Below are 8,980 nucleotides of genomic sequence, written 5' to 3' on the forward strand. Positions count from 1 at the left end.
AGTGCATAATGTTCCTAGAGATGGTAATGGAAGAAGGTTATGAATATCATACTACATAGAAAAGGAGAGCAATGAAAACGTAATAATGGTAATACATACATACAATCTGTGTTGTCACACAGATTCTCAGAAGAAGGTGCAATCGGTGACAACAGCAGTCACAAAACCCCCACTTTTTGATTTTTAAGATGTGGAACCACCCCCATTTTGGTATGATGGAAATGGTCCTCCAAACAAGTCTTTCATGAACACGGAGTTCCAGACAGAATACAGCCTCTGGTAAATGTAGGAGGCAAACCCTACAGTGGAGGGGAAGATGGTACAGTGGATCAGGCTAGTGTCTTAGAAGTTGAATGATGCTTAATTGTGCCAGGTGCAGATGATGAAAATCTGAAGACCTATGAACATGCACCAAGTCTCTCCTTCCTGTTGAATTAGGGTTGTCCCATACTGTACAAGAACGGCCTGTTATCTACTCTAATGTCCAAGTGGCAGAATGGTCATCTCCAGTGGTGAAAAGCCAAAGGCTCCAGATCCACTGAAACTGAACTCTGCCACAACACTCTTTTCCTGCCATGCAGAAAAAAGTCTATTCTAGTCTGTTTAATGTATCATTCTCTGTCACCTATGAATTCAGAGGGGAAAAAAATCAGGCATAAATCTGGCGAAAACAGTAAGAAAAACTGCAGAGTACCTTTCAGAGTGGAAGTTTTCTAGATATGGACTTAGACTTTTCCACCAAGTCTAACCAGTTTGTTTGAAAACAGCTTATGTGTTTTTTAAATACTGCCTGTCTCAGTCCTGTTCTGGACAAAGACTCAGCATTTCAGATTCTGTGGATGTGTTAAAAATTTCAGCACATAGCAAATGTGGGGGAATGAAAGAAATTTAGGTGCCAGCTTTGTTTGTTTATTGAATAGGTAAATTTTCAGGCTGAATAGCTGAGTTAGAATTTGGCCAGAACCACCAAAATTTACATACCTGCTCTTACATGAAAGTGCCAGTATGTTGTTGGGCCCTTTATTTATGTTTTATTTTTTCTGTCTCAGAAAAACCAAATACCTGCTTTGTCCCTACTGTGCCTCCATCTTATAATGTCATTACTGCTTCAAGTATCATCATTATCATCTTCCTTTTGGCTATCACCCTAGCAGCAAGATACCTCCCAAGGCATGGTAAGTGTAGCTCCTTTTTTCAAGAAACGGTCTCTTACTGCTTATGGAGTTTCTATGTAAAATACACATTTATAGAAACTATACTGACAACTAGATATTTTTGTACCTTCTTCTCATTTCCTTTTTTTTTTTTTTTTAATGCAGCATCTACTGTCACAAAATCAAAGTCCAGCTCAAGACTTTCCTACATTTTGTGTGCAGGCAGCACTAGGGTTCAGGTTTGAGAGTGAAGGGGTGATGAGGAGTTTTGACAGCAGATCAGAATATTTCCAAAATCAGGGGTATACAGAATTGAAGAGATTCACAAAGGTCCATTTTTATGTATTAAGATGCTTGAAGATGCCAAGAGTCTTGGTGATCATGACAGATACAGCTGAGCACTGACAGTTTCAAAATAGGATCTCTCTACACTCCCTACTTAGACAATCCCTCAGAAAAATCAGAGCGAAAGTTACAAAAATACGTAGTGCTAAGGCCGCAGAAAGGACTTAAGCATAGCAATGTCCCACTTTTAGGAGAACCCCAATCAGAAGAGATGGATTTGTCTTCTCTGTGTGGCCAAAAATGGCACAGGTGAGGTGCCCTGTCCCACCCTATGAAGTCTTCAGTAACTCCAGACATGTCTCCAGGAGTTTTTCAATGGCAACTAGCATCTCGGGGTTAGCTGGCAGCCGAGTAATTTGTTGTTGTTGCTCAAAAAAATCTCATCTGTTAGCTGTTGCTCCTAATCATGTGTAAACTGACCTAGCCAGAAAGCCCCTGAAGATGTGGGTAGGCATCTGATGGATTTATAAAGGTAGCTAGGCATCCAGCCAGTACTGAAAGTCAACAGCATAGAATCATAGAATCATAGAATCATTAAGGTTGGAAAAGACCTCTAAGATCATCGAGTCCAACTGTCAACCCAACACCACCATGCCCACTAAGCCATGTCCCTAAGCACCTCATCTACACGTCAAATACCTCCAGGGATGGTGTCTCAACCACTTCCCTGGGCAGCCTGTTCCAATGTTTAACCACTCTTTCAGTAAAGACATTTTTCCTCACATCCAATCTAAACCTCCCCTGCCACAACTTGAGGCCATTTGCTCTCATCCTATCACTAGTTTAACAGCAGCGTATGTCCTAGCCACACCCTGTTAGCCGCTTTGAAAAGCAGTCCTGGAGAAAGACAGCAGGCCTTGCAACACGTTATAAATATCACCCAATCAAGTTCTGTCAGGTCACTGGGGAAGTCAAGTCTGGAGACAAGAATCCCACACTTGAGAGCGCTCTATGTTCAGCCCACTTAAACCAGAAGCCACCAGTCTGAGCTTCTTAGCTCATCACGGTCACAGTGGTATCCCCTGTTGGAAAGAGGTTATTTGCTAGGCAGCAGGGACTTAGTTCACTCAGGGACACTTGTAAGTTTGTCATGCTTGTGTCATCTTCTACCTCTGTTTCAACTTCAGACAAGTTCACTCCCAAGTCAGAGGTGCGGAGGTAGCGTTACTATTTTTCTCTTCCCCTTGCCAACCACAACCCTTCAAAAACTAGTGTGACCACTGAGTCAGGCCGGGCTAATTCTCTTTGGTGTTTTATCACAAAGAAAGGAAGCTTCTGGAAGGCAGTGACTCTTGGCTACACCTGCCCACCTCCTCATTTTCCATGCATGTGCCCCTATGACACCAGTGCTGGTTCTCCCCTGCTGTTCCCTGGGGCTATGTCAATGGGAAAGCAGCAAGGAGGTTGAAACCAAGAAAATCACAGCTGATCACAGCCTGTGCTGTTAGCTATGTGGATAATGAACTTCGAATTATAGGAGAAAACGAACTGGAATTGGAAGGTTTGGGTCTAAACAAGTATAGGCTGGAAATTAAAAGGTTCCTTACCATTAAATTAGTAAGATTCTGGAGCATTCTGAGAGAGCCTTTTATATAGAAACCAAATTGCTTTTAAAGTAGATGTAAAAAGCATACCATACCAATGTGGTAGAATGTGATCACCTGCAACAGCATGGGACATGGCTGCATAAACTGGAATTTCCCTTTCAGTCCCGTTTTCCTAATATGCACAGGGAGTAGATTTGCTAAGTCAGGTGGTGCTATTTTGTACAGCCACTTTCCAGACCAGGCGTATACCATAAGAAACTGAAGCTAGAGCTTCAATCCAACTTCCCATTTTCTACAGTTGTCACATTTCAGTGCTGCTGTGCATTGCCACCTGTCTGGGAAGGGAAATACCTGTCCTAAGAGTGCTTCCTGCTGGTGTTGCTACAGGTCACCTTTCAAGAGCTATTGTGGGAGCTCAGAATAGGTCTGAGGGTACCTCTGTTGTTCTGGCATATGGAAAGCTGAGTCAGGAGCTGCCTTGATGCTAAGAGTGGTTTTTGAGCTTAAAAAGCTATGCTTCAAAGGGCTGAAGTGTGGGAGGAAAGAATAGAAAGATAGAGCAAAACGGAAATAAGAGTTTTCTCAGATGCGTGATTGTGGTGGTGACCAAAACATGTAGATGCTTTGTTGAGGTTCACAACCCCCTACTTTGAGGAGCTCACAGCCTATCTTTGCAGTAATTTAAGAATGGAAACTCTCTAGATTTTTTTTTTTTTTTGCTCTTCAATTGATTTGACACAATGCACCAAGATTAGAGGTCACTTAAAGAATAGCTTAGGATCCATGTTGTAAAATTTGTGCAAGTACAATTTGCTGTAATAGTACGGAGAGATTCAACTTGAATTATTAAAACAAAAGTCATTCATAGATGCTGAGATACTAAGGGGACCTGTTTAATCTGAACTCCTTTTAAAGCACTGAAAGAGTTGGCTGGTTGGTTCTAACATCGGCATTCTTTTACTTGCTTGGTAAACTGCATTTAGTGACATGTAACTTTTACCGCTATTCCCCTTCTGACCTTACCTTAGCATGTAGCAACCTGTCTTTGTACCAGGTTGAGGTCCTAGCCCTGTGCTAGTGAGAGCTGTTTTATCCATATGATACTATATAGATAACACTTATATATAACAGAGCTTTCTATCAGATCAGACTATGGCTATGGGCCAGCCATATTCAGATGTACTGCAGGGATGAGTCCTGCCAAGGAAAAATAGAAGTAACTAGACCTAAAAGATTTTTTTTTTCTTTAATTTCTTCTCTCCTTTCTTCCCACTCTCAGTTACACTTTACTTTGTTGAAGAAGACATTTGGATTCAGCACTTTTACATCTTCTGGAATTCCAAATACTAATGAGGGATCTTCTTTTTCAGTCTGTTCTCACTGTTGTAAGCCTCAGGATTCAGTGGAAGAGGGTGTGAAAGAATGTATGAAGCCACCCATGAGCTCTAAAGGGACATCTGAAACATCATTTCTATGACCAGATCATGTTTGCAGGTAGTTTTCTTCACCATTCTTCTCTTGGCAAAACAGCTTCTCAAATACTATTAGATTCTCGTGCGATGTTAGCTCACATAACCATGTATGGCTCCTAATATGAGTGTGTGTTGTCCTTTAGGGTAAATAAAAGCGGTAGGGCCCTATTGCCAACTCAGACACGTGGTGTCTCCCGGTCAGGTAACTAGAGGAATGATGCTCATGTTGCTTGTGGGGCATTGCTTTGTTTGGGTTATTTCAAATTTCTAGAAATGAATCTAGTGAAAAATGTTAGAGGACCAAATTTCCTGGGCTGCCACACTGCTTTCTCCACAGAATGGGCCCTGCGTGGAGGGCGTGCAAGTTTTTGTGGTATTCATTTCCTTAATTAACATAAATTTTTAGGGACTAAATGGGGATGGAGAGAGAGAGAGATGAAAGAAAAGGAACATTTGACAACTTTGACTGTCAGTGTCTCCTCTGAACCTGTTTAAGGAAGCTGGTTAATATCGGAGAGGTGGGTTTGTAGCATGGTCATCCATCTGTCAGGATCTGCAGTGACATCCCCTGCCGCTGCCCTTGTGCTCATTTTATGGGCCTCCCAACTAAGAACTGGGCAGTCTTTTAGTTCCTGTCCTGTTGGACTCATTTGTGAGTAGCTCATCACTACTACGGGTCCCACGTGGCCTCATCCCCTAGGGGTTATTTCTGGCTGATGTCCTGTGAGCTATGTGCCTGATCTGATGCATAACATGGGAACGTCACTGATGACAGAAATGGAGGATTGACCAAATGGCGGTGAGGGAGAGGTGAACAACAAAATAACAACTCCAGCTTTCCCAGTAAGATTAGCAATGCCAGTCCACTTCTGAGATATCTCAGTTCCCTTCAGCAGCTGGAGGAATGGAGAAGGAAAAGTTTCCCCTCTAAGACTTGCCCAGGAAACACTCTTATTTTAAAAGGAGTTACTTTCAATAATGAGGTGTTGTGAAGGATGGGCTGGGGAAAAGCCTGGCTTACCAAGGTTTTATGACTACAAAGCATTATATTCATTTTGGCTTGAAAGCTCAGCTGTGTTCAGGGCTGTGTCCTCCAAAAAGACATTTTTCAAGTCAAGAGACTTAAGGAAAGATTAGCAGCTAACCATTCTTATTCGCATCATTATCCAGGTGACTGCATTTCCTGCTCTCACCACAGTGTGCTGAATTGCCAGAGTAATGCAGTGGAGTAACAGCTGTAGAGTCCTAGAAGTCATGAATTTGTCACACTGTGCATTGCAGTAATCTAAAAGCTTAACATTTTTGAAATGGAAAGGAGGGGAAACTATCGTTCAGGCCACTCGTCTCATTTCCAAACTTGACCACCCACTCATGTTTTCCTCTGGGGAAGGCCCTATCTGGAACAGATACTAGAGCATTGGTTAGCATGAATTCTGGGGGCTTTTGTGATGGGAATGGTGGGAGTTCACCTACTGAATAAATCCATTCTGCCGCATTCCTCTTTGGTTATAAAAGTTTGCCAGGCTTCTTCTGTAAGTGGCTGGCGTTTCCCAACTCCAGTGTCTGGAACGGCTGCTGTCTGTGGACTGGGATGAAAGCTGTGCTTCCTTAGTGGTTGACTGTCATCTCGTAACTGCGTGATACACTGAGCCATGTCCTACTGCTGCTTAAATAGGGTAGCGCATTCATTAGTCATCCTCACTTCACAGAGGCATAGCACCTCTGTACGGTCCAAAGGTTTTCACAGTAAGTGTTGAGCCAGTCTGTAGCTCACTGTAGTGCCTGTCTTGAGCTGTCTAGCTCTGAAAAGCTCTGCCTTTACTGTAATAGAAGCCCTCTTGTGGAGGGCTATCGCAGGTGATCCCCATTTGTCTCGGCTCTGCAACATTCTGGCTTACATTTAGGGTTAAGAAGGGGGGGAAAAATCAGTAAAATCTCTTCTTTGTGTCCTTCAGGTTTCTTATCCTGTGTATTCTTGCACTGCAGTCCCCACTGTTCGTTGTACAGCAATGCTTATTGCGTTGACCCTTTGGCTCTCTGAAAGGGGATGACAGCAGTAGAAAACTCTGCTCAAGAAGACTGACAACATAATCTTGTGTGAATGAATACAAAACCCCACTTATGCCACAGCAGCTGTGGGGTGGTCTCATTACAGTGGGGTCGCTGGAATTCCAACTGGGAGGATCCTCCATGTTCCTGCAACAGGGCAGAAGAGTGTCGCCAGCATCAACACACCAGTTCAGGAGTTTGGGATCCTCTGGCTTTGATGCTGCCTCTATGAAAATCAGGGGGCCTGCAGAGCCCTAGCAGGTAGCCCATGCCTACCTACCCCTTTAATAACACAGAGCTGGCCTTTGGGAGACCCCAGACCCCGATACACAATCTCAAGTCAGGCTGTGCCTCCATGTTGCGACTGGGAGCCACTAAAACTTCTTTTATATTCAGCCTCGCATGGGTATCTGCCAGTACTGTTCTTTGTGCTGGAGGACTCCGGATTTGGACTTGACCATTACAGATACGTGTCCCTTCTCCCCTAAAGAGGCAATAATGCACACACTTTTCATTAAAAAGCACCTTGAGGTGGGACTATATGCCTCATGCTTATTTTCAGTGCTATGAGACTTCTTAGGGAACGATACATACTGGCGCCACACCTAACGGCTAACTAATATTGCTTACCTACAGCAGTGGCTGAAGTTCTTGTAACCTTTCTCTCCTGAAAGGATGGCCTCACCAACCCAGGTACCAAGATACAGCTCCTCCATTAAATTACTCGGAGATACAGGAGCACATCTGACACAGTGCAGCCTGCTGGTGGTGGTGTGTGTGAGTGCACACCTTTGTGCATACACATGTACAAGCTTTTATATGCATTCCTTCCTACCCACACTTGTAAAGCCACATCTGAATTTCTGTAACACTCGGTGGTTATCTCACATGTATCTACTGTAATGAAATGTAACTCAGGGCCTTGCTTCATAAAGGTAGGTCTGCTTTTGTTTGTACATTTGCCTAGGAATACTTGTTAGGGTAGGCTCTCCAGGTTCGTGGGAGTCTCTCACAGCGACGTAGGGATTTACTTTGCGTTGAATGTTGCTGCTTTCTGCCAGCGTTCTCTCTACCCAGCCAGGACTTGAAAGAAGTTCCCTACAGGATGCTAACATTGGATAGGACTCATCTGATCTGGGTGATATTCTTGCCTACTGTGTAGGAAAAAGTGGTTTCTCATTTTGAGGGGAAAAGAGGAAAAAGCTCCAGCAAGCTTCCTAACCAACTCTGCATACTAACATAACTCAACCCTGCCCTGAGTTGGACAGGTTTGTTCTTCCCTTTTGCTCTGTCCCGCTGCAAGCTGTACCCATTCCCTTACCGCTCTATCTATGCGTGTAGTTAGCAGGGCAGACCAAAGTCTGAAAGCACCATGCTGTCCTCTCTGGGGGATGTTTTGTTGCTCAAGTTGTTTGTCTTGCTAGGACACAGCAAAAAAATATTCCATCCATTTCACTTTTTTCTAGCAGGTACATATTGAGAGAGAAATTGCTGGAGGAAATAGGAGGACTAAAAGCAGTTTATAAATGACTGAGCTATGAGAGGCTAAGGGATCAAGTTGCTAGTAAAAAATAAGACACTGCTCTCTTTCTACTCCTGCAGTGTCATGCTGCCCCGTCAGCTTTTTTACTGCTTTCCCATTGTATGAAATGAAATGGGAACTTCAGAACATTCTTATGGAGGGTTTTTTGACAGAGAAAAGATGAGGTGGGTGACAAGGAAACAATACTCTTTGCACTTGTGCATTCTGGTTGCAAGCAGAAGGTAGGTGACACAGAAAGCAGTGTTTCCAAAAGGCAGCCTGACCTTATTGCAGGACTTGGTGTATGGGCAATGGTGCCTCACATTTTTCAAGTTTCCTTTTCGCTCAGTCTATGCTTGTTCTTTCCAGCACAAACTATTAGCTTCTTGCAGGCGGACCGCCCTCTTTTTGTATCTACTTTGCTCATTTTCAGCATTGTGCTTCCTTCCCTGCTATAACCACAATGCATTTCCACCTTACCAACCACACCACAGCTCTGACAGTTGTACTGGCACGTTTTCCCTCTGACCATCCCATGCTCTACTTCTGCTCCTGACTGATGATCGCACAGCCTCCTGGAGAAGGGTTTGTCTTTTGCACTGTGCCAAACCTTTCTACATCACCAAAGACTCCTGTGACACTTTAAGTAACTCCTTCTAAAGGAAACAAAAAGTTTCACTGACAGGTATGTCTAGCATCAGTTTGTTTTTATATTCTTGATGGGCAGGTTATTTGGTTTATTTTTTCCATAAGCACTTATACTACGAATGATGTTTTCTATTGCCTTATGCTGTATTTGGTGAATTGCACACAAACGGTTTCTGTGAGACCTTTTCAGCTTAGTATCTGGGTCTTTGTACCAGGTGAGCTGCTCTGTTTATCACAGGTATT

General features: G+C 43.4%; 1 long non-coding RNA gene across 1 annotated transcript; it reads left to right on the forward strand.

Moving 5' to 3' along the window:
- The first annotated feature begins 1,047 nt into the window (after nucleotides 1–1,047).
- Nucleotides 1,048–7,104, forward strand: LOC143166817 (uncharacterized). Its single transcript, XR_012996456.1, has 3 exons — nucleotides 1,048–1,175; nucleotides 4,417–4,540; nucleotides 6,474–7,104. It is a non-coding gene; the product is annotated as an uncharacterized LOC143166817 (long non-coding RNA).
- Nucleotides 7,105–8,980: the final 1,876 nt, after the last annotated feature.

This window comes from Aptenodytes patagonicus, chromosome 1 (assembly GCF_965638725.1).
Source record: "Aptenodytes patagonicus chromosome 1, bAptPat1.pri.cur, whole genome shotgun sequence".
In the NCBI taxonomy this organism is placed as follows: Eukaryota; Metazoa; Chordata; class Aves; order Sphenisciformes; family Spheniscidae; genus Aptenodytes; species Aptenodytes patagonicus.